Consider the following 26,096-nt stretch of genomic DNA (forward strand, 5'->3'; position numbering starts at 1 on the left):
GGATCCCAGGGAAATATCGCTCCTACCTAACGAGTGCATCTGGGAAGAAAGCAGCAATAAATTGGCTTTTAAAACTCCACCAGAATTTGGGGAGTAATTTTTTTTTTTTCCTATCACTTGTCAGTGTTCGTGGTTAATTAGGCAACAGTGTAGTTGGAAATTTCTCCACTGTTATTTTGAGGACTGCAGTGACTCACCCGTGCCGCCTGGGGATGGAAGTGCGGGTAGGATTTGATCTGTAGTAACCTCTGGGGGAAGGGGCCCCCGCCGGGCCGACTGCGACCTGCTCTTCTTACTGGGAGGATTAGCGGCCATGCAGAAATTCAGGCTCAGCAGAAAATGCCCAAATGTTATTTGGGGTTTGCTGTAAGAGCTCAGACCCCGGGAAGACGAGTGGTCGTAGAGGTCCTGTCTTTTCTTACAAGGTTTTGGGTTTGTAATGTAAAGATTCAGCACGTGAAATGTGCAGATGAGGTTTGCCGGTGTAAAGGAGGGGGATGCAGGACTGTGTTTATTCTGGCTGGCCCCGTAGTGTCTGAGGGGAAAATAGAGAATATTCGGCAGGTTGCTTGGTATTCGTAAAGGGCTGAAAGCGTCCATCACCGCCTGAGGTGGTGTCATCAGAGCAGCCCAGAGGTCTGTGTGCTGTATGAATGCTGATCTCTGAACGAGGTGGAAACATAGCCCCCTGTCAAGCCCTCAACACAGATTTGAGCAGGCTGGCTTTTGCTGCTCTGTTATGAATTCCTTATTTCTGGTACGTGTGCTCGGACAGCCCCGATTCCTTTTATTATTTAGCTGTTCGGTTTTTGTTTTGCTGCACCTTTCCCGTGACTCCTCTTCCTGGCTTCCACCCTCCGAAGACCTGAACGGAAAAGGAAAGGGGCGTGGGGGGGGGGGTGGGGGGTGGAGGGTGGGATTTGCCCTAAATTATTTGCTAATCCTTGCCAGAGGAGTCGGAAAAAGCCTGTCCTCAGCCCCAGCAGGTGCACTGCGGTAGAGGCGCCGCACGCTCGGGCGGGCTGGCTCGCGGTTACTGGCGGTCAGTGCACTGCAGTAACCCGCGGCTGCGATGCTCCGCGCCGGGGAGCGGGCCCTGGTTGGCTGCTCCGCGAGCTGTTGCTAAGAGGAGAGGAGAGAAGATGAGCAGAAAAGAGCCCCCCAAAATTAAATAAATAAAAAGCCCTTCGCGAGAGAGGGAGTTCTCGCTTCTCGCCTTTCTCCGACAGATGGGTTGCATTGTTTTCCGCAGGTTTTGCCTGTTTCGTCTGAGAGCGTGGTTTCAGCCCGGAGAGCAGAGTGTGTGCAGATTCAGAGCCGTGTGCTAGGAAGAAAAAACAAGTTAAGCTGGCTGAAACGAGCTGCGGTACTAGTAAAAGCTCTTCAGCCAAGCATTTTGTGTCGTCTTTTTCAGTGACTTAAAATGTTAGAGGGATTAATGAAAACAAAACGTGACTTCTAACAGGATTTCTAAATTTACCTTGGTAAAACCCATACAGCTTCTCTTTTACCTCTTAAGCTGTGTCAAGATAGTAAAAATATCCTAAGAAGTCACTGTCACTGGAACAGTTCACAGTGTTTTATTAAGAGATAAATAACAATTCCTAGCATCCTCTTGCATGTGTTGTATAAAATAGAGGATACTAAGGACAATTCTTGGGCAGCCCCTTTGTCTGATTGTCAGTTTCCCAGCTGAGAATGACATTCTCATAGCAGTAGTTCTGCTGAAACAGAGAAATGCTTATTTTCCTTCACATGGAGCCCGTTGTTATTACTGTGGGATTATTTTTTTTTGTATGCAGAGCTTTTTTTTTTTTTTTTTTTTTGGAAACATGTCCGAGTTTGACTCGGGGAGTCTTGGTCACTGAGCTTTTGTGTGAGTGGAACATTTTTTTTTTTCTTCTTCTTTCCCTTTATCATACTGCTGGTAAAACAATACCAACAACATTGAGAACTCGTGATCAAGGAAGGAAGTTTCAGAGGGGGACCAGTTAAAACATTTCAGAATTTATATCCCAGGGAAGCGGTGATGGCAGTGGTGATGAGCTGTTGGGAGACTGAGCTGCCGTCTCTACTGTTTCCATCTCACAGTGAGCGTGTGTTGGGGGCTGGCTGTAACTCACCCTGACAGCTCTCCGCTGCGACCTTCTGTACACTGAGTGGGATTTGATGAAGTGCTCTGCTGTCCTCTGCCCATACGCATTCATCTCTTGCTCGAGGTGTTGAGGAGGTAGCGATTGCATGCACCATCTTCAGAGGTGGTGTGTAGCTGTGCCGTGTGGATAATCATAGAATCGTAACATCATTTAGGTTGGAAAAGACCTCCAAGATCATCAAGTCCAACCATTAACCTGGCATTGCCAAGTCCATCACTAAACCATGTCCCTAAGCACCACATCTACACCTTTTTTGAAGAGCTCTAGGGATAGTGACTCAACTACTTCCCTGGGCAGCCTGTTCCAATACTTCACAACCCTTCCAGGGAAGAAATTTCTCTAATATGCAACCTAAACCTCCCCTGGTGCAATGTAAGGGGAAATTTCCTCTTGTCTTATCACTTGGTGCATGGGAGAAGAGCCTGATCCCCACCTCGTTGTAGCCTCCTTTAAGGTAATTGTAGGGTGAGATAAGGTAATGTCACAGCAAACCACAGGCTGGCATGTGGGTGTACTTTGTTTCATGCAATGGTATTTCGAAGTAGAACTCAGTCCATAGTCTGAAGATATGTCTGAAGGAAGATTGGGGAAGGATCATTTTGCAACTGAAGGCTTCAGCCATCAAATGATTGATCGGGGTCCTCTACAGCCTCAGTAAAAGTGGAGGTAAATCAAAAAAGCAGCCAAGAACAGAAGCTAGTGCAAGAGCAGAAATGCTGTCAGAGGCCATTTCCACTTGTGTATTTACATGTCATTTTGGAAAGTGCCCTCTGGAAGCCCACGGGGTCTAAACTTACATGCGTGCCAAGGCATGAGTACCAAGACTTTTGTTCTCAGGGGATTTAAGATCTCAAAATACAGCTCTATTCTCTAAGAAACTAATTCCTTCACACTTCCCTGTAGCATTGTTCTTCTATGTAAACTGGCTGGTTTTGGGAGGACAGAGCACAGAGAACATGATACTACTCAAAAATGTGGCAGACCCTGAGCAGGGATACCCTGCTGCAGTATAATTCACAACCATACCTGTTAAACTGATGGCAACTTTTGTCCCCTGTGAGGAAAAAACGTTTGGTCTTACAATGAGAATTAACACCTCAAGACTTGCTCCAAAAAATATGCAGGGAGAATCCCAGCAAAATGGGGTAGCACACGGGAAGGAACTGGTTTGGATTTAAAATGAAAGCATTGCAGACTGAAGGGTGGGTGTTCAGTCTCAAAGTGAACGTCCTTCAGGCAGAACTCAGTGCATTAACCAAAAAGGCCATGTCTTATCCTGCAGACCTCTGTGGCTTTCACACTCCTGAGCTACGTAAGGATGTATGTCTAACACTTTTTGGCAAAAATGACGTGGGAGTTTGGGTCAGTTTGCCATTGTACAAAGTCAGAGGATGCCCACCTGGCCCAGTGTCTGTTCCCTGACACCAGGCGGAAGTAAAGACTTTGCGAACGGTGTGAGAACAGGCAGGCATGCAATGTGCCCCACGTCCTTGCAACTTGCATCTCAGATTTCCAAAATCAGGTTTGTTTAGCAGCTGTTCGTGGAATTTTCTTTTGTAAAATCATTCACTTGCTCTCTGACCCTGTGCAGGCTTTCGGTGTGCGTGCTGTCACCTTGCTGTTTGCCTGCTTTTCCAAATCATTTAGGAGTAAACGCATAGCCTGATACAAATTCCCTGGTACTCGGGGGTAAACTTTCCCCACTGCCTGACCACTGACTCCTATTCTGGTGTCTCCTGTTGCTTTACCTGCTTTCTCAGTTATTTGAGAGCCGTCCATCTACCTTCTTGTCAGGTTCATTTATTTAACAACTTTAGTAAAAGACCATACTGAAACTTTCCGTGACATCCATGTAAGATGACAAAATGGCCTTTCTTTTAAGACATTACTTCCAAAAGACATCACATGCAATTTATATAACCGAATCTTGGATCAGAGACTTCCGCACAAGTTCTCCCTTTTTGTCTGTTAAAAGCGTTGGGACAGTAACAAGCTGGGATGTTAGGGGTTCAGATTGCCTGCCTACTGTGCCAGCTAGGCTCTGAACCTAGAAGCCAGCAATTTCTGTTTACCATCACCACTATGGAGGACAGCAGACACACCAGCCCTGGCTTAGACTGTACCATGTGAAAAGTTTATCTTTTAGTAACGTTGTCATCTTCTTGATATAAATGCCTGTGTTAATTAGGAAATGGAAAGACTAAGAGTCCTCAAGTCCTTCCAAATGTAGTCACTTCTTCACCAACTTTCAAAGACATTAAAAGAAGTTACAGTTTAATAAAAATGTCTGAAAGAATTACTGCTCCTTTCAACCAATTATTTAACCGGTTTGTCCCCAAAGCAATAGTTTAAATACGATGAGAAAAGGTCACAGCACATAGATAGAAGGGCAAGAAACTTCAGTTGTTTTTAGTAACTGTTTGAATCGCAATAGCCTCCTACTAGCAAGCGTCCTTATGTATTTCATTTGTTCCTTAAGTACACTATCAGGAGGCCTGTTGAAATATCCCATCGGTGATGATACACATATTTGGAAATTACTCCCTTGTGAGTTGTGTTCTTTAGTACAGACGTTTGAGGTTAATTTGGCCTTTGGATACTTCCTCTCTTAGAAAAGATTGGAGAATGAATATTTGATAGAGAATGTAAGGGGTTGTATAAAATACAGAAAGCCTGGTGTTGTGTAAGTATCTGTTGAACAAGGACAGAATAATTCCTTCTAGGAAATCGTATGGCTGGAGACTTAAACTGCAATATGTCTTTAGTCATCCTGCAGAAACCTTTTTAACTACGTTTCCTGATTGGGCTCTCTTGTCACTGTTAGGCTTGTATTCTCATTCACAGTTCATTTAGACTTTTTTGATTTTGTTGGAAGAAACAGATGCAATCTGAAGACTTAATTCTCTTCAGAGAGGATGGGGATGAGGTAGTCCAAGTTGTTAACAGAAAGAAGTACGTGGAATTACATAACAGTCAAACCGAGTTAACCACTTTTTTGTTGGTTCATCATTCATTACTTATCTGTTCCAAAGGAAAATAAATGGCAGAGACCTTGGCTTTACAAGACAATTTACCATCTGCCTCTCATCTAGTATCTGCAGCCTACATCTTCTGTGTAAGAATCATATTTCTTCCTGCTTTGCATGTTTAGAATAATAACAAATGTTGTTTATAATTGCAGTACATCTGCTGCCGCAGAGAGGAGAAAATGGAACGTGCCATGGTCAGGTTCCTGGGTAGGTGAGAGTGAGACCTCTGCTCTGCCTCATGCTGATCTTCAGAGAGCTGGCTTTCATGCAGGGCAGGAGAAGAAAGGAATTTCAAATGAAGTGATGCAGCTAGTCAATACAAAAATGAGAAAAAATCAGAAGGTTTTAATGCTCTCATTAAGCAGCAGAGTTAAATTCTGCCCTTTTGCATGTGTTTTGTGCTTATTGAAGTGCTCAAGTGGATGAGGCTGCACCAACAGAGCATGGCTGGTACAATTTCTTTAGTCATGACCCACTCACTACCTCAAGTGCTTTGGAAATTAAACACTCTAGTAGCACCAGCATTACAAGGCTAGAATTGGTAAACAAGCACACAGTTAAAAGGACGGGGATTGAAGGTAAACACTTTGCTTTTGGAGGGAGGACAGATTTTTTACCTGGGTCAAAATGCCACTAAGTTCAGCCAGCTTACTGAATAGGACTGTCAAGGCCTGTAAAATAACTATCTGAGGCCCATAAACCTGAAACCTGTGGCTGGCCATCTGGGAGTGAGCTTCTTTCTCTGCTCAGAGGGGAATGTCATATGATGGGAGGACAAGTGAAAATGCAGAGGAATGCCTCTGTGCACAGCTGCCCACGAGAAGTTACTCATTTGGGTCTTGGTTTTGACCCTGAACCTTGTAGAATCATTTGAAGGAGAATTTGCCACGGAGTAGGAATTTGACAGTAAATAAACACTAACCGTGCAGATGCTGGATGGGAGACCTTGCTGAAAACCAGTTGGGTCAGATTTGTTTTGCAATCAGAAGTGCAAGGTCTTTGCAATAAATTTGCAAGAATTTCTAATTTTGATGGCTGTAAAACAAGACAGCTAGCCATAGCCACATCTGGCGGGGTTTCGGGACCCAAGGGGATTCCTCCTGCCCCAGCCCTGTGGCTACATGGCAGCCTCGGTTCTCTGCAGGTCCAGTTGGTTACAAGGCAGGGCAGGTATTCTGTCCCACAGCTGGTTTTGCACAGGTCCCCACTTCTCTTCCCCCTGCATGGCACAATAAGTCCTATTCCACTCCAGAGAGAGAGTTTCCCCATTGATGCACCCTGGTGGGTTTTTCCCCACGGTCAGTGGTCCTGTCCTTTTCCTTCAAGAGTCTTAAGAGTGGCCGATTCAGGGGCTATGTTTGCACAGAGTAAGTTGGTTGGGCTGATACCTCTGCTGGTGCTCTCAGCCTGGGTTTTTGTTTTCGGTGTGGCTGACCTTTTATTGCATAGCTGAGCAAAGACAATTTTTAGACTTGCTTGGCCGATTTGATTTTGCTAAGCCTTCTATTTAAAAATACATGACGTCTGCCTAGCCAGTAGCTCCTTTAAGTCCGGGGAAAGTTTCCTTGTGATTTAAATCATCATTGAATTAGAACTCACACCTGAACATTTTTACCATCAGATGTGAAAGTATCAGGAAAGTTGAGTAACTGCCAGCAGGGAATAGAGGTGCTGCCATTTGTGATAATAATAAATCAGGGTCTGCTGTCTTTAAGGCTGAGTTATAACAATGTGTGTGAGTTGCTGTATTAAAAATAGTCAGAGGACCTTGACAGACATTCGCAAAGAAAGTTGACTATTTGATTTCTTGCCTGGGAAAATGATGATGTAAATCTCAAGGGAAAACATATTGCCTGAAGTAGTCACAAGTCCGTGAACCTTGGGATCACTGTAAGACTAGGTGTTTGTAGACAATGATTGTGTCTTCTTCACTAATAGTAAGACACCTGGGGACACTACAAGAAACATCAAACTCCATAACGTGAGTAATACTACTTATCATATTTACTCTTTACTATCTTTATTATTTATTATTTATCGGATGGTTGGACCAGATGATCTTGGAGGTCTTTTCCAACCTTTATGATTCTATGATCCCAGCCTCCTGAGTCACATATTCTCTAAATACCTTGTGTATGATGTATGAAAACAAACAAAAGTAAACTAAGCCTTCCCATAGTGGGCATGGCTGTGGTATTTTAACACTGTGTTTGAGTCTCATTGACAAGTGTTAAGTAGGGAAAACACACTTCATCAAGCCAAGTGGGTTGGGACAAAAAGTGACACACATTCTGCAATAAATAAACCTAACTTTGGAGCTAACCTTTGGTTCAGCTCAGACACTCAAGCAGTACTACTTAAGAAGTATATGGCGAAATGAATCTTAAAATCTCAGTAATGGCATATCGTATAACCCAAAGAATAGATATGGGTAGTGTGCCAACGGTGTTATCTTACAGTAGATCATTTTGGACCAAATTCGTCCCTGATATAAAATTAACTGAAATTAATAAAGCTTGCTGAAGGAAGAGTATGACCTACTATCTGAAAAGCACTTTTTCCACTCGTTAATGCGGTTCAGTGTTAAAACTGCTTTCCAGAAGAGTCAGAAGCTAACACAGTTCATGTCAAATGCCGGTGCTGAAAGTCAAGCAAAGTGGACTTCTGACTACCAGCATAACAAAGCAAAGCCCATCTATTTCCTACTCCCTCCCATCACCCACAGCATTAACCTGAGAAAACTGGTCCTGACTTGTGGTCCAGCTGCTGTCCAGATAACCAGCATTACAAATGTCTCCATCATCCAATGTGGGCATGTCTCAGAAGATCAGAACACCCTCTTCCTTTTCAGAGTGCAGAGAGTCATCTATGGCTTCTTCCCCAGATTTCTACATTTTCATGTTAGTACTCTATAAGTGTATTGTATGTGCCTTTTCTTTATTTTTATACGTATGATCTATTAATATGTTCAATGTAATGTAGATATATAGGTGATCTAATATATTTACATGGATATGTGTAAATATAAATGTGTATGTGCACATGTATATTTTAAATATCTATATGCACATACACCCATACAGCCAGTCAGGTGTATTTATTTATGTACAAAATCTGGCCGTGTATCACTATAGCAGATATTTTGAAGGTAATATTTTCATTGAGGTACATATTCCTCCTCCTTTTCATGACAAGGTGAAATAATTATAGAAATACAGTAAGAACCTGATGCTTTTTAATGAAAAGCAAAAGAATATTGGTTGCTTAGAAGTGGTTCAAGTCTGTTGCTACTGGATTAAGAGCATAATAAGCTAAAATAGCAGGAAAAATGACTGTAAAATGGAAGCTGTTTTATCCACCTGAATGCCACTGGTGTAAAGAATGGTATAAATAAAAGACAGCATTTTGCTGATGCTTTTCAATAGGGGCTTATTGCATTACATAAGTTGAGTAATTTTCTGCTCTCGGTAATTTCTGCTGTAATCAGATTGCTTGTGCTTTGTTTGTTCTTGCTTTCCTTAGAAGTTATAAGGAAGAATGGGTTGGAGCCCTTGTGTTTATCAATGGTAGGTCCAATTCATACATGTTTGGACAATTGTTCCCGTTTACAACTGCCAGCATCATTATCTGAATTTCCCTTTTTATTAATTTCAACATGATTGCAAGTCCCTTTCTTGCTAGGTGTAACGGAGAGTATACTTATGTGTCAGATAAATGGTTTCTACTCCTGTTTGTTTGGATAGTGGTTTGCTGGTGACAGAAAACTGGAAGAAGTCTGTATTTTGGGGTACAGAAGGAAGATATTAGGGTTTCATGTAAGCTAACGGCAATGTGCCTTTTCAGTTTGCAAAAGGCACTGATAGAGCGGTGCAAAGAAAGGGAATCTAGTAGAGGTGTTCTACTGGCTGATTTTCTTGGGGGCTAGAAATGTCCCATGACTGCTCTAGGGAGGGCAAATAACAGAGCTGATAGTGTGAGGGTGAGCACCTGAGATCTGCAAGTGGAGGGCACTTTCCAGAAATATCGCTGTGAACACTATGGGTGTCCATGTTCCCCTGTGGCTACGTTTACTTTCTGTGAGCACCTCCAGGATAGGAGGGAAGGGAGAGCACGAGTGAGGATATTGTCTGGTTGTGGTCAGACTCTGTTGCTCTCCTGGTCTTTTTTGCTAGCCACACTGGCACTAATACACCTCAAGACCTGTGTGAATTGCCCAATGTATTTTAAAAGCTTGTCTCTCCTCTCTCCTCTTTTCCAGATCTCCTAATTATCCATATTTGTGCAAGTGCTGATACTTAAACACATAGGGAGAAGTGACTCCAAGTGCTTCCAGGATGTTTACAATTGTACACAAGGAAAGGAGATTGAAGATGGAGTCAAGATTAACCTCTCCTTTTGTATCGCAGTATCATTATCTAATTAGATCAGAAGCAAAGCCCTGCAGCTTAGTCAGTATTAGAGCGTAGGCACCCATTTCAGGAGGAAGCCTTTGAGAAGAGCAATCTTCAGCCGTCCACCTACACCATTTTCTTTGCGGATTTGCAAGATGGAAAAAGTGACAGATGTAAACCTCCCCAAAGGCAATTGCATCTTCTCCTTGTGCATTGCCTTTAAAGAGACTTCTTCCCCTCGAATCACTGACTCGTGGACGATCCCCACAGGGGACCCTTGTCCTTGTTGTCTGTGAGTTGCTGGTTCAGAGACAGAACAGCTCCATTAGAGCTCAGTGGGTCAGACCTGGAAAAGATCATCTGCTGGTTTTGAATAACCCCTGCTACTTGGTTATTGGCACAGGTAGCATTCAGCAGGGAGTTGGAGCCATAATTCAGATAAGCTGTATGGAGAGGGAATGGGAAAGAGCAGGGAATTCTTCCCAGTTGCCAGAAGAGGTCCTTTCCCTGATCAAGGGCTCTGTCATCCAGTAGCTGCTGTACCTTACTGCAGAAAAAGGCCAAGATAGTTCAAGTATATGGAGAAACTCCAGCTGGGGCTCTAGCCACATGATTTATAGGTCTGATTCTTGGGGTTTATATATTGTGGAATTCATACATGGGGTTTTGAGTCTTCATCAGTTCCAAAATGACTTTCTGGTTTCTTGATACAGCAGTCATCCCTCTAGAAGAGCACGAAACTGCTCGTGTGCAGTTTCCCCAAGGATTCTTCCCATGTAACAGACAGTAAGATTTCTGTGGTCAATACCAAACCTGTAGGTTTGATTAAGTTTAAAATTTACCTTCCTATGTGAAATTATCCTAGCGTGAGCTTCACTTTCTTGACCTCTAAGACTCTTAAAGCAGTACTTTGGATTCCTGCAGGAAAACATACAGTAGCAAACCCTTCTGTTGTAAATCGATGATAAATTGGGACAGTTTATCATTTCTCAAGTGGAGAGTGTGAAAGAGAAGAACAGAGTAAAGCAGACTCTGTCCCTGCTACAGGATCTTAGTATTCGATGTCAGTTCACTGAGAACATGGGACCATGAATCTGGCCAATGTATGTAGAAGCTACTGTGACAACTGTAACAATGACTGTAAAATACTGAACTCTTGCAAATATTAAAAATGCCGAAGTGGAAACTCAACTGTTAGGGGCGGATGGCAGCGCTTAAAAGAAGTTTGCTGTGTTTCACTCGGGTCTTCACGGGAGGTGGAGGGGTGACTCAGTTTTAACATGCACGTACAGAGATTAAAAAAATAAAAAGCGGTAACATTGTCAAACTGTTGTGATCCGATGGCAGAACAATGTTCTGTGCTTGTGCCATTACCCGAATGTTGCAGCCCCTGTCGGCATGATGGGATCTCACCTGTTGGCAGAAAGACAAAGAAATCACAGGTGGTGCCTTCACCGCTTTCACACAACGATCAAAAGCATTTACCCAGCGCTGAAATGAACACCGACAATATTGGAGGTGTACTTATTTTTCCATTTGCACACAGGCTACAGCTGTCATTACTTTCCCTTGTTCTGTCACATACACTTAGAAAAATGTGCCCAGAAAAACCTGAATTTGTGCATCTCCAATTTGGCACTGAGCGCATTACCTGCAGAAGGAATGCCTGTAGCCAGGTAAACTGCAGCTGCTCTGTCCTTGTGTGTAATGGAGCTGTTAATCTCACATGAGATTTTGAATTATACTTCTGTATATCAGATATTTTTAAGACAGAAATTACGCGAGCAGTTACACTTAAGAGACAGCAGACAGCGTTTTCCCTTAGGCACCTCGCAGCAGCAAGAGACATGCCTGACAGATTCATCTGAGTAAATGTAGGTTTCTACCACATACAAGTCCGTGTCCGAGTTAGACATCAACCTCAGCACTCTTTAGAGACTGAAGAGATTTCCCTGGCAGTCAGTGGAGTTGAGGTCAGTATTCGCCTCACCCTCGGTGACCCCAACGAGCGACTCTTTCTCCACCCTGGCGAGGAGGAGCAGCTGGGGTGGGATGGCCCCGGTCAGCAGCTAAGCCCCACGCAGCCAGTCCCTCGCTGCCTCCCAGTGGGATGGGGGAGAGAATCATAAAAGCAAAACCTGGAAATTTAGGGATCGAGATTAGAGCAGTTTAATAAGCGAAGCAAAGCGACACACACAAGCAAAGCAAAATAAGGAGTTTATTCGCTACTTCCCATCGGCACGCAGATGTTCAGCCATTTCCAGTAAAGCAGCACACAGAACAGTTACTTGGGGTGACAAACGCCATAACCCCAAGCTTCCCCCCCCCACCCCCTTTCCTCCTCCTTTTGCCTGAGCTTTTATTGCTGAGCACAATGCCATATGGTGTGGGAGCTGACTTTGGTCAGCTGGCCTGGCTGGGGCCCAGCTTCTTGTGCACCCCCAGCTTCATGGCTGCAGGGGGCAGAGAGGGAAAAGGAAAAAAAACAGAAAGCCTTGATGCTGTGCAAGCACTGTTCAGCAATAGCCAAAAGTCTGGTGTGTTACCAGCATCAGAATAGCTCACATGCAAGTGTTTACATTGTGGATGTTGCAACTGGCTAAAACAAATCCCTCCTTGAGATTCAGAGTTCCTGATACATCAGTATTTCTTTCATGGAAGCTTTCCACCTTTTAATCTTTGAATATTGAAATATTGCTGTGTGTCTAGATTGTTATGAATCCCCACTTTCAATCCCTCAGCCCTGTGCCAGCCACTCAGCTAGCGTGAGCCTGTGCTGCTCAGTTGGTTTTAGCGGAGCTTTGGTAATAGTTTGGTAGCAGTTGAGGCCCCTGAGAAGATGTGTTTTTTAGGATCAAAGCATGTGTTTTGAGGTAGCATGGATATTGTTCTAACTGTGTATCATTACTGTTTCATTTAAAGTGGCACCGTGAGTGAGGACAACCATGTAAGCAGCCTGGGCTCTTAATACCTTTTTCTTTTTTGAGTGTGCAGGTGTTAACAAGTAGCACAGATAAATGACTTACTGAAGGATATTAAGTATAGATAGGCAGTCATACAAAAATCATACAGAGAATAAAGAAATCCCAAGAGACAAGTCAATTTTCGTTTTCAGGTAATGGATCTAACTGGCATTTTTCTGAAATGATGTTGTCAGTTTAGTTGGTGGTCAGAAAAAAATGGAAGCATGTCTTGACTTTGGAAAAAACAGGTGTATTTTGGAATATGGTTTACAGGGACATCTATGAAAAGGATGTGAGAAGACCAGCTTATGTGAGCCTCTCTTCCTAGTGATGCACATAAATCTTCAGGTCATTGACATAGGCATTAGATTTCTTTTGATGGGGTTACAATTTGTGGATGAACCAACTGCTTTCACTACCAAATTTTTCCTGTCTTAATAGACCAGTTGGATCAGCCTAAGCCGGTTCTTAGCTTATCCTTTGAGTTTTCATTAAACAGTTGAAGAATCTCATTGTAAAGAAGGACAAAGAGTGTCAAAAGTAGTTACAAGTGTAACTGGGAACCAAACAAATACAAAGATAAGTAAATGGACTGTTAATACGGAGGATCTCCTATGAAAATCCAACAGGAAATTTTCAATAGCTTCTTTCTGTTGGAAAATGGTAGTGCATCAGAGTAGAAATAGGTTGTTTCTTCACTATATTTTTTTTCTGACTGGATTTTCATGGAGATTTGTCAGGTCCAGGACTTTGTAGTTAGGAAGAGGAAGAGAGAAAATCTAGTCTCTCTGATGATCAGGGCCCTTGAAAATGTAGGGGATCCAAACTGGAGTTCTTGATCTGACTCGAGGACTTAGACTTGATTAACGCTCATGTCAGCGTGTCCCACTGGCTGCTGGAATGATGTTACCGGCTTGTAAAAGAAAACCCAACCAACTCAAGGTTGAGTTTTCTGTCTGCCTCAAAATAAGAATATGGAAACTTGAATGGAAATGATGCTTTTTTGTAGTGAGTCTTTGCTTTCTGAGTTGCTTTTCCAATCATTTTGTAGATAATTTAGAAAAAAACACAGGGTTTCCAAAATGCCAAACAATTTTGGTGCCTCATCTTATGTCCTGAAGTTGTGAATTAATTAGCCTTTTTTAAAAACTTCAAATAATTTTAGTTTGTACATTTGAATTGTTTTAGTATGCTAAGGAAAAGTTAATCAGCTTGATATTTATATTGCAGTCTGAGTGCATCTGTCTAGTGAACATTTCTGTTTTGTGTGTGAAATGCTAAAAAGTTTTCCTCTTGAAAGCTCTCATCTTTACATGGGCCATCTGACTGGCAAAATATTTAATTGCTTAGGAAATATGATTAGCAGCAAGAGTCAAGCTTTGTCTATGTTACTCCATAAGCTTCAGCTAATCCATAACATAAAATGTAGGTCAACTGGAGCTTTTTAAAACAGATGGAAATTGAGTAGTTCATGGTAACTCAATGGATGCCTGTCCCCACAAGGCTGCCAGCTTCTCCAGTTCCCAATTGCAGAAAAAGCAGAAATCAGCCCCCTAAAAGCCGCTTATTCCAACTCGTTTTCATTCCAGAAGCAGCCATGCCCTGTGCAGTTGGGTTCTCTTTGCAACATATTCAGCTCTGACATGCCACAGAAGATGCTAATTAGTTCAGCGGTGTTTAGAGGATTTTATATTTAGTTTGCTGACAACGAAAAGTATTTTAATTTGGGCAACTTCATTAGTGTAAATATTCAAGACGAGAGAGAAAAACACAGTTGTTTTAAGTAAAATGCAAGTACTGGGGCTAACCCAGGGTTTATTTCTGTACACCCTTCAGGTCTTCCTTTATTTTAGCATTGAGGATCATAGTTTAGATCTGTCACTCGATGAGTGCTAGGAAGAAGTAAATATATTACCCTGTGCTTCTGTTTCATGAAAGTATCAAGGAGAAAAAGGGAAGAATCAGCATGACTGTTACTAAAAAGAAGGATCTCCCAAAATAACTGCTCCTGCCAGCCATGGGGCTGGCCACCAGGATATATCCCACCGCCACGGCAGCTTCCTCAGCCTCAGCAGTTCTTCTGCATGTGACTCCTGTTCTTGTTCACTGAGCTCCTCTCCAGTTTTGGAGGCCAACTGTTGATGTTTCTGTCTGTATCTCTGCTCCTGAGTGGATGTATTGTAATTAAAGTCTTAACACCTGAGTTTAAAGTTTTCTTTTAAAACACCTCTGATATTTACCTCTCAGTGTGTTTCAAAGGGTACTAGCTATGCAGTTTGCAGAAGACATCCCATCAGATACCAATTTAACCTAGAGTTTGCGATAAAGCTGTTTGCATGAAGAGCTTCTTAGGAAAAACTTATTTTTACATCTAAGCTCTTCAGACTAGACATTACCATCAGGCCCAGCATGGAGGAAAGAGGTGCTATGTAACTTCTGCTGTATTTCTTCTGTAGCTCTGAAGAGCCCCAGAGCCTTATTCCCTAGACCTTACACAAATGTAGATAGGAGGAGAGAGCCAAAGTCTTACTTCTCCCTTTTTTTCTTCTTGCTTTGTGCATGCATGTGGGTGGGGAGAGGCTGGAAAGAAGAAGGGAGAGAACAGAAGTGAAGTGCATGGCTATTCTGAACACCAACATTAGAAGACCCAAAGAAGTCCTCTCTGAGGGAGGAAGGGTTTCTGACTCCCACTACGGAGTGACCCAGCTGCATCTGCACTTTGAAATGAAGGCAGATGGGGCAGTTCGGTTCTTAACAGCTGCAGGGCTATTTTAGAATATCTCCTGCTTGAAGATTTTTTTTTAAAGGGAAGGGATGTTGGGGAGAGTTCTGGTTTTATCTGTTTGTAAGACTGTGAATAATTCTATTTGTACTTTGAGGTATAAAGGTACTGCAATTATGAGGAAATTGCTTTTTGCCTGACTGGCATACGTAAACAGCTTTCATCTCTAAATGTATGCATCAGGCTCGTGACTTCAGTTTGTCATTCAAGAGAATGTGTCAGCCTTTCATTTCAAATTGTGTTGGCTCTTCTTTTGTAAGGAAAGACCTTTCTTGCGCATTTAAGTAACAGAAACAAAAGAAATTAAAAAACGGTAGCAAAAAGCAATTATCAAACAAGGATTGGGCTATGGATATTGCTTTGAAAAGATATTTCCAATAGATTCAGAAGAAAGACAAAGCTGTGCGTCATTCATACATGTTTTTTTTTCCCCCTTTCATGTTCCCTAACGGTTGAAGATAAATTAGGGTAGCAATTTTCTTTGCAGGCAAAGCACAAGCTATGCCCCAGATCTCCAAATGCTTCAACATGTAAATACTGCTTCTGAAGCCATCATGTCTCATTGCAAGTACAGATTTATTTGCATTCACAGTCGAAGGTTACTTTCGTTCGTTGACCCATTTAATTGTCATTCCCTATCCTCAGTTGCAGGCATATGGCTTCGTGTGCATGCCTATGAAAGACAAACAGCGTTAACTCTCTCAAACAAAAACATTCAACGAGGAAACAGACAAGAACCAAATCTTGCCGTGGACATATCTGATTAAAATGAGTACCCATATATCCTCATAATCATCCTGTAGAACTCGGTGGAAGGCTGTAACCTTGTTATAGGGCAGGCTGAAGGGAGCTACGCAAAAATGGTTTGCTTCTCTCAGCTCCCTGGGTATCCGGAGACTGCCTGCTGTCTTCCTCACTAAACCTCATTCTGGCCTTTCTTGGACTTATTTGTGAGTGGACCAAAAAGGTGTTATAATACCCTGGAAGGACTGTGTAGGAAGAGAAATAAGGAAGGTGTCATTTGCTCTTCGTAGAAGTGGATGGATTTGATGTTTGGTCTCAATGAATAAAACAAGTGGCTCAGAGCAGCTGTTCCAGTGGGATTAGTGTCATTCCGTATGAGGTATTTCTTTAACAAGAAAGATGTCAAATATTTACCTAGGTCTCGTACTACATTGATAGGTTTCTGAAATACTTCATCTCTTCCTGGTCATAGCTGTAAAGAGCATAGTCTTAGTGGGGGCTGAAATAAAACCAATTCATCTCACAGCATGGTGGGGTGGTCTAATCAGTCATAGAAGGAGCAAAGAAGTGTGCCTGCGATGCTCCTGCTTCCCATTCTGTTCCTCTGCGCTGCTGGGGGAATGGGATGTTCCAAGGAAGTCTGTAAATTGTGTCCACCTGCAAGCTCTTCATTCTCATGTTACTTGGTGGCAGGGGTTCTGGGTGCAGAAAACTCCTCGTGTTCATAGAGAGACACTGCCCAGCCAGGAGATGTGATACAGCCAGACAAGGTGAGTGAGGTTGCATAGGCTATGAAACCTTCAGACCCAAAATTAGAGGGTTGCAGAGCTTGCAGCCTAACAGACTGTCATATCTAATTAGTTACTCTGTAGAAAACCAATATTCAGATACTAAAATAGTGTGATGAGCAGCCTGCATAGTAGGGAAAGAGCGTGGTGCACACAATCCTTATTTTGAACTTTCAAAAGGGAGAAATCTTTACTTAGTCAGGGATTTTTTTATTTGACTAAACAATGTGGACTGTCAGATCCAATGTCTTGCATAAGCTTAATATCTCGTCCAGGGATCTGAAAGAACAATAAAATTAAATGGTCTTCTCAGATATTTTTTTACTCTGGGTTTTGATTTAAGATTCTCCCTCTGCTAAAATTCGGTTTCTCACCTAGATTCCCATCTTCTCGTCTACACGGTCTCTTTTATTATACAGCATTGCCTAGGGTAACTAGGGATTTCATGTCCTAAATCTTGGTTTGGGGATTCATAATCTCTCAGACGCCAATCCACCGCATGCTTTACTGACTTTCTACATGAAGAAGTTAGCTGATGCATTTAGCACATAGGAAGTGTCACGCACTAGCACTAGCACTTAGAAATCAAATCATAGGCACCCACACAAGCAGAATTCAAAAGCTGCTTTAAAAGTTGGTTCTCAACATTTAGCTTTTGTTTAAGATCTGACCTCCCAAAGCTTAAATGGAGTTTTCAGGCTTCGAGGTGTTCTGGTTAAGTGTGAACTGAGTGCTACCAAGAAAGTGATGTATTCTTGAGCTTTTATAGCTTGAAGCAAAAAAACTCTTAGAGGTTTGAACTGCCTGCAGTTGTCAGAGTGAGAAATAAGTGCTAAATACTAATAATAAAGTAAAACCACCATGCCTGTTACATTTGTACTTCCTGAAGATGGGCAGGATGCCCTCCTTGATATGTTTGTAGGAGCATCTTGGAGTGCCATGCCAACTACAAGATTTTGAATGTGCCATTTGTGTGTTTAATTACTGCTATCGTGCAAGCAAATGGAGTACTATGATCAAATTGACATTTAAGAAATACAGAAGAAGTCTTGGTAACCATTTTGTTTGTGACTGATACTGAAATCAGCCATGACTTTGTTGACAAAGGATGAGATTTGTCCCAGCATCTAGAGATTAAATGTCCAGTGCAAGCTGTGACCTGAGCTCTCACTGTAGGTGAGAGAAAGAGGCTCTCTTAACCCTTCCCTGAACAGGAATGCAAAATAGGTGGAATTAATTACCTGTTGGGGGTGCCTGTCTCTCTTTATTGGTAATAAGTGGGCCCTGAACAATTAACTTAGGTTAGGTGTCAAGCTTCTAGGTGCACATAATGAGGTAAAATGAACTCTACGAGATCGGCTGTAAGCGTGGGCTAAGCTCTCCATCTGAGTTATGAATAATCAGTCCCGTGATCACTAAGTGGGAAATGGGCTGTGGATCAAGAGCGATACCTTTCAGCTACATTAAGAAATGCAGTTTAGTCTACCACAAAGAGGTTTGCTACCCAGTGGATTTTCTTCTTTCTTTTTGGTAAAGCACGAAAGACATTATATTCCTGGGCTGAATGGAACAGATTCCTCATTTTTGAGTTGGAAAGGACAGAAACATTTGATCTGATTACTTCAAGCACTTGCTTGACTTTTCTGCCCTCTCCGTCCTGCTCTCTAGGTGCCTGGCTTGCTGTTTTACACGCATTTACATAACGAAGGTCGTTTCTCTGAGGCAGGGCACAAGAATGCATTACAAATGTAAATTCCATTAATTGTCATAAAGCAGAGCTCAGAGCTTAGACAATGGCAAATCCTATTGTTGTGTCCCTGGGATAGGTGTGAACGGAATATAAATATACGGATGTATGGATTCCAAAGTACAAAAATGATTCATAAAAGGTTTATCCACTACTAATATGCAAATGATGGTTCAGACCGTGAACCTGTGGATTTACAGCTAGGTTTCAGTTACCTTAAACATAGTTATTATTTGTAGTGTGACTTTTTCCCCCAGATTTTACAGAGGTACAGTTTGGGCCAATATATAATTAGGAAAGGTCCTATTATTGTAGCAATATATTTTTTCACTCTGATTCTCAGGAAGGCTCCTTCTATCTCATGTGTTTCCTGGAAGTTAAAAGATCCCTGGTTTTCTTCCCACGTATTGGAGCTTGTAATTGACTTTGACTTAAGCCCATTTGAGCTCAGTGGGGAGCTTGGGAAAGAAATACCTATTAAAATAATCCCTATCGAAAGGTTTTTCAAGTTCAGATTATTCAAATAATATCAATTGATACAGATAAATTTCTCATCTGAGAACCTAAACCTTGACAAACTCTATCCTTACCACCAAGAAGAAAGCACGCTGTACTCATATCGTGAGTGAGGAGCATGGTGCCCTGGCTGGTCAATAGCAGAATGAGAAATATCCAGAAAACATTGCCCTGACAGTATGGCAGTTCGTGGAAACACCTTGGCTTTGTACTAACTTTGGTTTAGTGAAGAGCCCCAGGTATCTTAATCTTATCACTGGGAAGCGATCTAATTGTTTTATATTAAAATACAGCAAGCAAGCAGCCCAGTTTGGAATGAAATGGTTTGAATGGCGTAGCATGAATTGTGCACGGGGGATAGTTGCATTTAACTTACAAGTCCGATTTTTGTTTCAGAATGAAAAAGAAGTCTCCAGATATGGACTGGATGGTGGCGTAAACTGCCTGCAATGTACCCAGCTGCTGCAAGGGCTGTCTGACCTCCCTGCCCAGCCTGTCCTGCACGCTGTGCCTCCTGGTACTGGCAGTGGCATTCCTGCAGCCCATGCAGCTGAGAACAAGCCCACTTCTTAAAATTTCCTTGGGGTGGTTTCCAGGTGGATGGGCTTGCTGTTCTCGCTGGTTGTGCCAGCTGGGAAAGTGATAGGAAGGTGTCCTGGGGAGAGGGCAGAAGGATGCTGACCCCCTTCTTGAGCTGCAGCGTCTTCTGTTGCTGTAAGCTGCTCCTGAATGTCCATGCTCCAAACAGCCCAAGCCCAGAACCTGGCCACCGCCTTGCGATGGCTGCGAGTCAGTCTGTGCATCTCCTGGCCTATATACAGCTCTCGTGTTTACATACACAAACCGGGTAGCTGGATGACTGTAAATCATCAAGAACTAATTTACATGTACAATTAGGTTATTTATATGCAAAGAAGAGCAACCTGCATCTCTTTTCATGTACAAGTGTATGCATGCATTCACCTTTGAAATATGGTCATGACACACTAAGCTGAAGGCATTCACTATCCCTGACTTCAGTGCTCTGCAGCTGCAGCCTGCTGGTCTTCTGTAAGCACATACTTGCTTATGGGGTTTATTTTCGCTCAGGGAAGGGTGATGCAGAAGAAATCAAGCACTGGGAGAATGAGTTACAGCACATGGGACAGCGATACAGCAGAGCTTTCTCTAACAGCTCCATGGGAATCTCTGCCACTATTTGCATACCCTTGCCCTGCAGGGATAAAACTGTTAGATGACGTGGACTGGCATAGTCTCTATCAGGAAACATGTAGATGTTTTGCTATGATGCATGTAAATGTTTTGCCACTATGTAGTGGCTTCCTCTCTGGAGTGGGAACAAGGATTGAGAGACACAGGATGTGAATAACAGTTTGCAAAGGACTGGGCGAGAGTTTTTGTTACTATATCTACACCTAGGTGTATGGAAGAGACTTTTTGCTGGTGTAAAAATGATAAAGAATTACGTCTCATAGATGATGCTTTATTGTATCTACAAATGTCTTTAGTATATATCTGACCTTGGACTGTTTCCTCCGTGTGTGTGTGTGTCTCATCTTGTGCTTCTCTGTAGAGTATCTGCCAGCATTCCCCAGCTGTTCAGTTTTCTGCTGCAAATCCAAAGAATTTGCAAATGAAATATTTGCAAGATTTCATGAGGATGTTTTCCTGGATGGAATTCTGCAATCTCCTTCCCACATGCACATCACTAACTTTCCCTTTAATATGAGATAGAGCATCTGTTTTGCCTGTTGTGTTGTTCCGAAGTAGGTAATCCAGGGAGTGAGTGGTCTTCAGCCATCAATGTGTGGGTATAATGGGGCTGAGGGACAGCAGCAAAATTGTGGTTCTGCTAGGAGCCTTTTTCCTAGTAGGAGGACTCCTTACTGCTGCCTCAAGGGGAAAGATGTGGGGTCTTGATACCACTTTCTCTTATTCAGGTTTTGTGTTGGAGAATCCCCTGGGTTTCAGCATAGTTTTTTATTTATTATTATTATTTATTTAAATAAGAGGGAACAAAATGAAAATTAAACCTGAATTTTAGAATAACAAAATGCAATGGAGTTTCTTTAATGCAACGGGGACAGTATAGAGTGACAAAAAACTCCTGAGGTTTCTGCTCATGATTTAACAAACCATTGTATTGATGGTAGCGTAAATGAACAGATTTGTGTATTTAAATTGCTGTTTTAAAAGTTAGTTGCTTGTTGAAGGTATTGAAATAAGGCAGGATAGTAATACAGTACTTGCCAGAAGTGTCTTCTGTATTTCCAGCTGGATGTTTCTGAGCAGTAGTAAATCGCATCTCGTCCAAAAAAGCGGCATAAAAAGACACAGAAATACAGTCCTTGTATTCGAATAAAATAGTGCACTTCTTTTTACTTTGCTGCAGGTAGGAAGTGTGGACAGAGTAGGCTATAATGACTTAGGCTTTGACTTTTAAGTGCCCGGTGCTGCTTATTTTGTAGCTTGGTTTTCAGTGGTTTCTACTTTTGCCACATTTGAACTGTTTGAGTTGAAATTTCCCACCTTACTTATTTGCAACAGTAAATTTTCTGTGAAACCTTTGAGTAACTTCAGGCCAGTGGTAGTTACAGGGCATCAACAGCTATTTCCTGCCTTCAGAAGAGCTTGTTTTGAAAGAGAACCAGTTCAGATGTATTGGGAAGGACAAATCCTGCTCTAATTGCAGCAAGCAGGGAAATCCTGCTGGGCCCACTGGGAGCTGAGGCGGGCTCTGTGTGCCTATTGATGGCTGCAGAATTAGGCCAAGATGCCTAGAAACTTCGAGGAGTCTGTGACATTTCTCCAAATACCAGATGAGTATATTACTGGTAATGAAATGCAAATGAATGAAACATTTTAATCAAAAACTTAGAGGTAGTATTTACCTGAGGATATTCACTGTAAGGGTAGGAGTTCTAGTTACTTTTTTTTTTTACTGATTCAGACACATTCTTAAGCATGTGCTCCTATCCTAAGCATGGGGAGGGGGAGGCTTGCTTCTCTTCAAGATTAATCATTATTTTTGGAAAATGATAAAACTAAATCTCTCCAGAATTCCTTGTAGAATCCACAAGGAAGCAGATTAAACCATCAACATAACGTCTCCACTGTTGAATCCATTAGCAAAAATTTTGGTTAGTTAAGCAGCAAGAGCTTCCCTGGCATCTTTATCAAATAAAAAGGTCACCCTAGATCAGCTCGTGAAACAAGGGGCTGCTGTGGGCTTTGTGCTGCAATCACACAGCGAGGGAAATCCACCTCTTGAATAGGCATCTGTTCAGGCCAGTCATGTGTTTCTGGCTCTGAATCGGGTCCAGTGTCACAGAGGTTGGGGTTTGCTTTCCGTGGGAAATCCCGACACAGAAATAAACCACTGTCGTTTCTCAGGAGAAGCAGTTGAACTCTGGAATTTAATGTTAGGTGAAATTAAGACCAAGACATTTTGCATTACCTGCATTTTCTGTTTCAGGTTTGATTCCTAATCTTTTTTCATCCTTTTTTTTAGTGGGTTGGATTGAGAAAGTTGCTAAGCTGTTGTTCTGGTTGGTGATGGTTTATTAATGTTCAGTTGAAGTAGTCCCTGAAAACTGGTATGTAGGTTCTCATGGGCATAGGACCTTAAATATATTTTTAAGGGTGAGGTCACAGTAACTCTGGGAGGGGACATTGGAAAATGAGCTGGACCAGGTAAACCGGGACTGAAGGTGGTCGGAAATTGCTAATACACGGCAGAGGGATATAAAACAGTCCCCGTGCTTTAAGAATACAATCTCCTTCAAATGCATAATCTGTTTCTCGTGAAAGACCTGTGGCCCAATATAGAAGTTTTAGGTCAAATGATTCAGTTGCAGATTAGCCTCAATATTCTGAAAGAGAAGGCTGTAGTTACTTATGGTCTTTAATTCTTGATAAAGGATTATACTGGGCACCACACTACTGCTACAATATGAAATGTTTCGGGGGGTTGCTAAATTAACCTTTGTAATAGAAAGGCTTCTTATGTGTGTCCAGTCAAAAGAAGAGAAAGCTTTGAGTTGGTAGCAATTTAGAATGCCAGTGACTGGGATTCTGATCTAAAATTATTTTTTTTCTTCTTCTTCTTAACTGTTTTGCAAATGAGTTTCAGAGACGTGTCCCATTCTGATTTAAGCATTGTGTGCAAGATATTTAAAATAGAAATCCCCAACAGATGGGCAGAAACAAGTGCAGGTGACGAGGGGGGAAGACAATATAATTAAAGGTAGCCTGATTGTCATTTGTGAAGTATTGTTTGGAAAACTGACTTTCATGGATGTAATTTTAAATCTCACAGTCGTGTTGCGAGAGGAAAGTCTTCAATTTTAGGTAAAGGCACACATGTTGGTACATGTTTTTGGATGATGAGTGTGTATTTCAGGTTGTATCTCCCTTACTATTCATGGTTGTACACATTCCTTATGCTCCCCTATAAATTTGTGCAGTATTTGCTGTCGTGACCTTAGCCCTCATTATGAGCTACTACTGACCTCCTACAAGAATGCTTTCCCCTGGTAATGTGGGTCAGAACAAGGCCATACAATAGTTGTAACAGAGAATTATGTGAATGTGAACTTCCATCATTTTGAACTGCTTTGTGGGGCAGACAGAAAACAGAGAAAGACACCAGTAAATAGTTTACCCTATACACTACATGTGGGATCCAGTCAAGGAAATCCTCTTCCAGTGGAAGTTAGTAACAGTCCAAGTTGGCCAGCTTTTGAGCAACGTGAGCAAGAGATTCCCAGCTGCATATCATTTGTGTGTGTGGTGGGTATGTGCATAATGCAAACAAGTGCTGGTAATGTCTAATGCTCGAGTCCCTTACAAATCTAATAGGCTTGGGAGGTAGCTGATTCTCATTGGACTTAAGGGGTAGTATGAAGGACTTTATTTCTGTAGATCCAATTTAATAAATATTGTCATGTTTGAAAGGTCTGAGCTCTTCCTTGTGCTTTTTCTTCAAATCCCAGTTTCCAAAAGATGGCGACGTTGGCATGAGGAACGAGATTGTTAGACCTCGTTTGGGTGCCAGGGACTTCTTTCTTCTAAACAGATGCTCCTTTTGACAGATACTTTGTGCTTTTGTTCCTAGGACTTGCCCCATCAGCAGGCAATGTGAATACACCGCTGTTTTCATACCTGGGATATCTCGGTAGCTTACAAAGCGTTGCTTCATTCAGGTCCAGGGCAAGTTTTTAGACTGAAGGATTAATGTTCTAATTAAAAAAGATAACACTTGAGTAAACCATTGTTTTGATACATTTGGTCATTTGTTTGTTTTTTGTTTTGTTTTGTTTTTGTTGGTCTTGGTTTATTTTTGTGTCCACTGCTTTCCTCCTGGGCTGGGGAATGCTTAGAGAAGAGTATTGGATGTGGATTTTGGGGATCCCACGGCAGTGTAGGATTCATGTTCTTGGTGTAAAAGTTTGCTGTCTGGCATTGGAAGTGTATGAACAGAAAATAAAGAAGAAATTTTAAGGAGAATGCTAAGTGGGGATGAAAGGAAAACAAGAAATGATGGAGTTAGGAAGAAAGAGAAGGAAGAAGACAATCCATCGTTCATTGTCTAGGAGCTTGCAGACAAGGTGATTTTTTACAGCATTTCAATGTTCCAGCTACAACCTGTGCTAATGATAATCACAGCGCTGGGATTGTTTACCTGTGGAATATAAAAGCTTCCTGAGTATGCACCAGTGTGGCAAAAAGGATTGCTGAATCCCAGCATTGTGCGTGAATGCATCTTCCACCCTTCCATTTTTGACATTATTTAATTACAAAAACAGTTTCAACATACAGCAAGATTGTTTTTTGACACCTTACTCATCATTTTTTTATGATTAGTTTAATTAAAAGTGCTGGTCTTTAAAGTGAAGCAAGCAAGCAAATAAATAAAAGGGAAAACAATTCTGAAAAGTTTAAATGCAGGTCAGGGCTCTCTCCACCCTCCTCACCTACTCATTACCCCATTAATCCTCCAGAAATCACTAAAGGAAAAAGACTTTCTCTAAATCATAAGTGGAGAGGACAAATTTGTGAATCATTATTACAGATCGTAATGAAAATCCAATTAACCGGAGATGTTTGGCAAGCAACAATCTCATTTTTACTGCACTTGAGTTTTTCAGATGTCAGCTAACTAAATGGCAACGTTTTGCTTGTTTTGCTTGTCAAAAAATGTAGTAAGCTTTTATCTATACAGATTCCCTGATTCAGTAAAATGCCTCTCCGCAATAGTTAGAAATTGTGCACCAGATATCTTGACTTCCAGCACAGGAGAGCTGATGTGTTAGAGTGTAGTATGCCTCAAATTGTGCATTGTGCAAGAAAAACTGGATGTAACTAACTCTGAATCTGCAATTCTCATGGGAGTCCAGTTTGTGTATGCCTCCAGAAACTTGGAGTTTGGGGCTTTAAGTGAAGGTTGATTGATAAAGGTCATTTTCAGGAGTAAGGTGAGGTGTTTGAAGTTTGTGTTGTAGTTATTCTAGAACAGCTTTGCCTGAAAGCATGATGGTTGTGGCTTGATCTTCTAAAGTTGTTTTGGTGAGAGGGCAGAGTTTTGGTGTTGAAGTTGCTGTGATTGGAGGATGTTCTGCTCCAAGCCTGTGGAGTTACATTAGCTGTGGAGTATTCTGTTTTGTAGCTGAGACACAAGCATCCTAAAATACTCTGAGAAGGCAATTAGAAAATGGCAGCAAGGCTTATCCCTGTCTGAAAATTTTCCTAGAGTGAATGAAGAGTGTGTGTGCTTATAAATGGATTCCTGTGATCCCATCATACTATTTGTGCAGTGGGAGAAGACTGCCACTCTCACTCAGAATTTGGCTTTCAGTAGTTATTGCAATGTGCTGATCATAATATCAGCCTCTCAGTACATACCCACTAATGCCTTATTGTTGTAGTTTTTTAGCAGAAATAAACTTATATTGTCCACCAGACATGAATATGAAGGATTC

At 41.9% G+C, this 26,096-nt stretch overlaps 1 protein-coding gene and 1 long non-coding RNA gene across 2 annotated transcripts in view; both read left to right on the forward strand.

Moving 5' to 3' along the window:
- The window catches only part of ABCG1 (ATP binding cassette subfamily G member 1), a 57,162-nt gene that overhangs the window by 7,913 nt on the left and 23,153 nt on the right, over positions 1 to 26,096 (forward strand). The window lies entirely within an intron of this gene.
- LOC106036121 (uncharacterized) lies at positions 1,812 to 14,742 on the forward strand. The gene is made up of 2 exons (XR_007163504.2): positions 1,812 to 8,751; positions 9,444 to 14,742. It is a non-coding gene; the product is annotated as an uncharacterized lncRNA (long non-coding RNA).

Source organism: Anser cygnoides, chromosome 1 (genome assembly GCF_040182565.1).
Source record: "Anser cygnoides isolate HZ-2024a breed goose chromosome 1, Taihu_goose_T2T_genome, whole genome shotgun sequence".
NCBI classification, from domain to species: domain Eukaryota; kingdom Metazoa; phylum Chordata; class Aves; order Anseriformes; family Anatidae; genus Anser; species Anser cygnoides.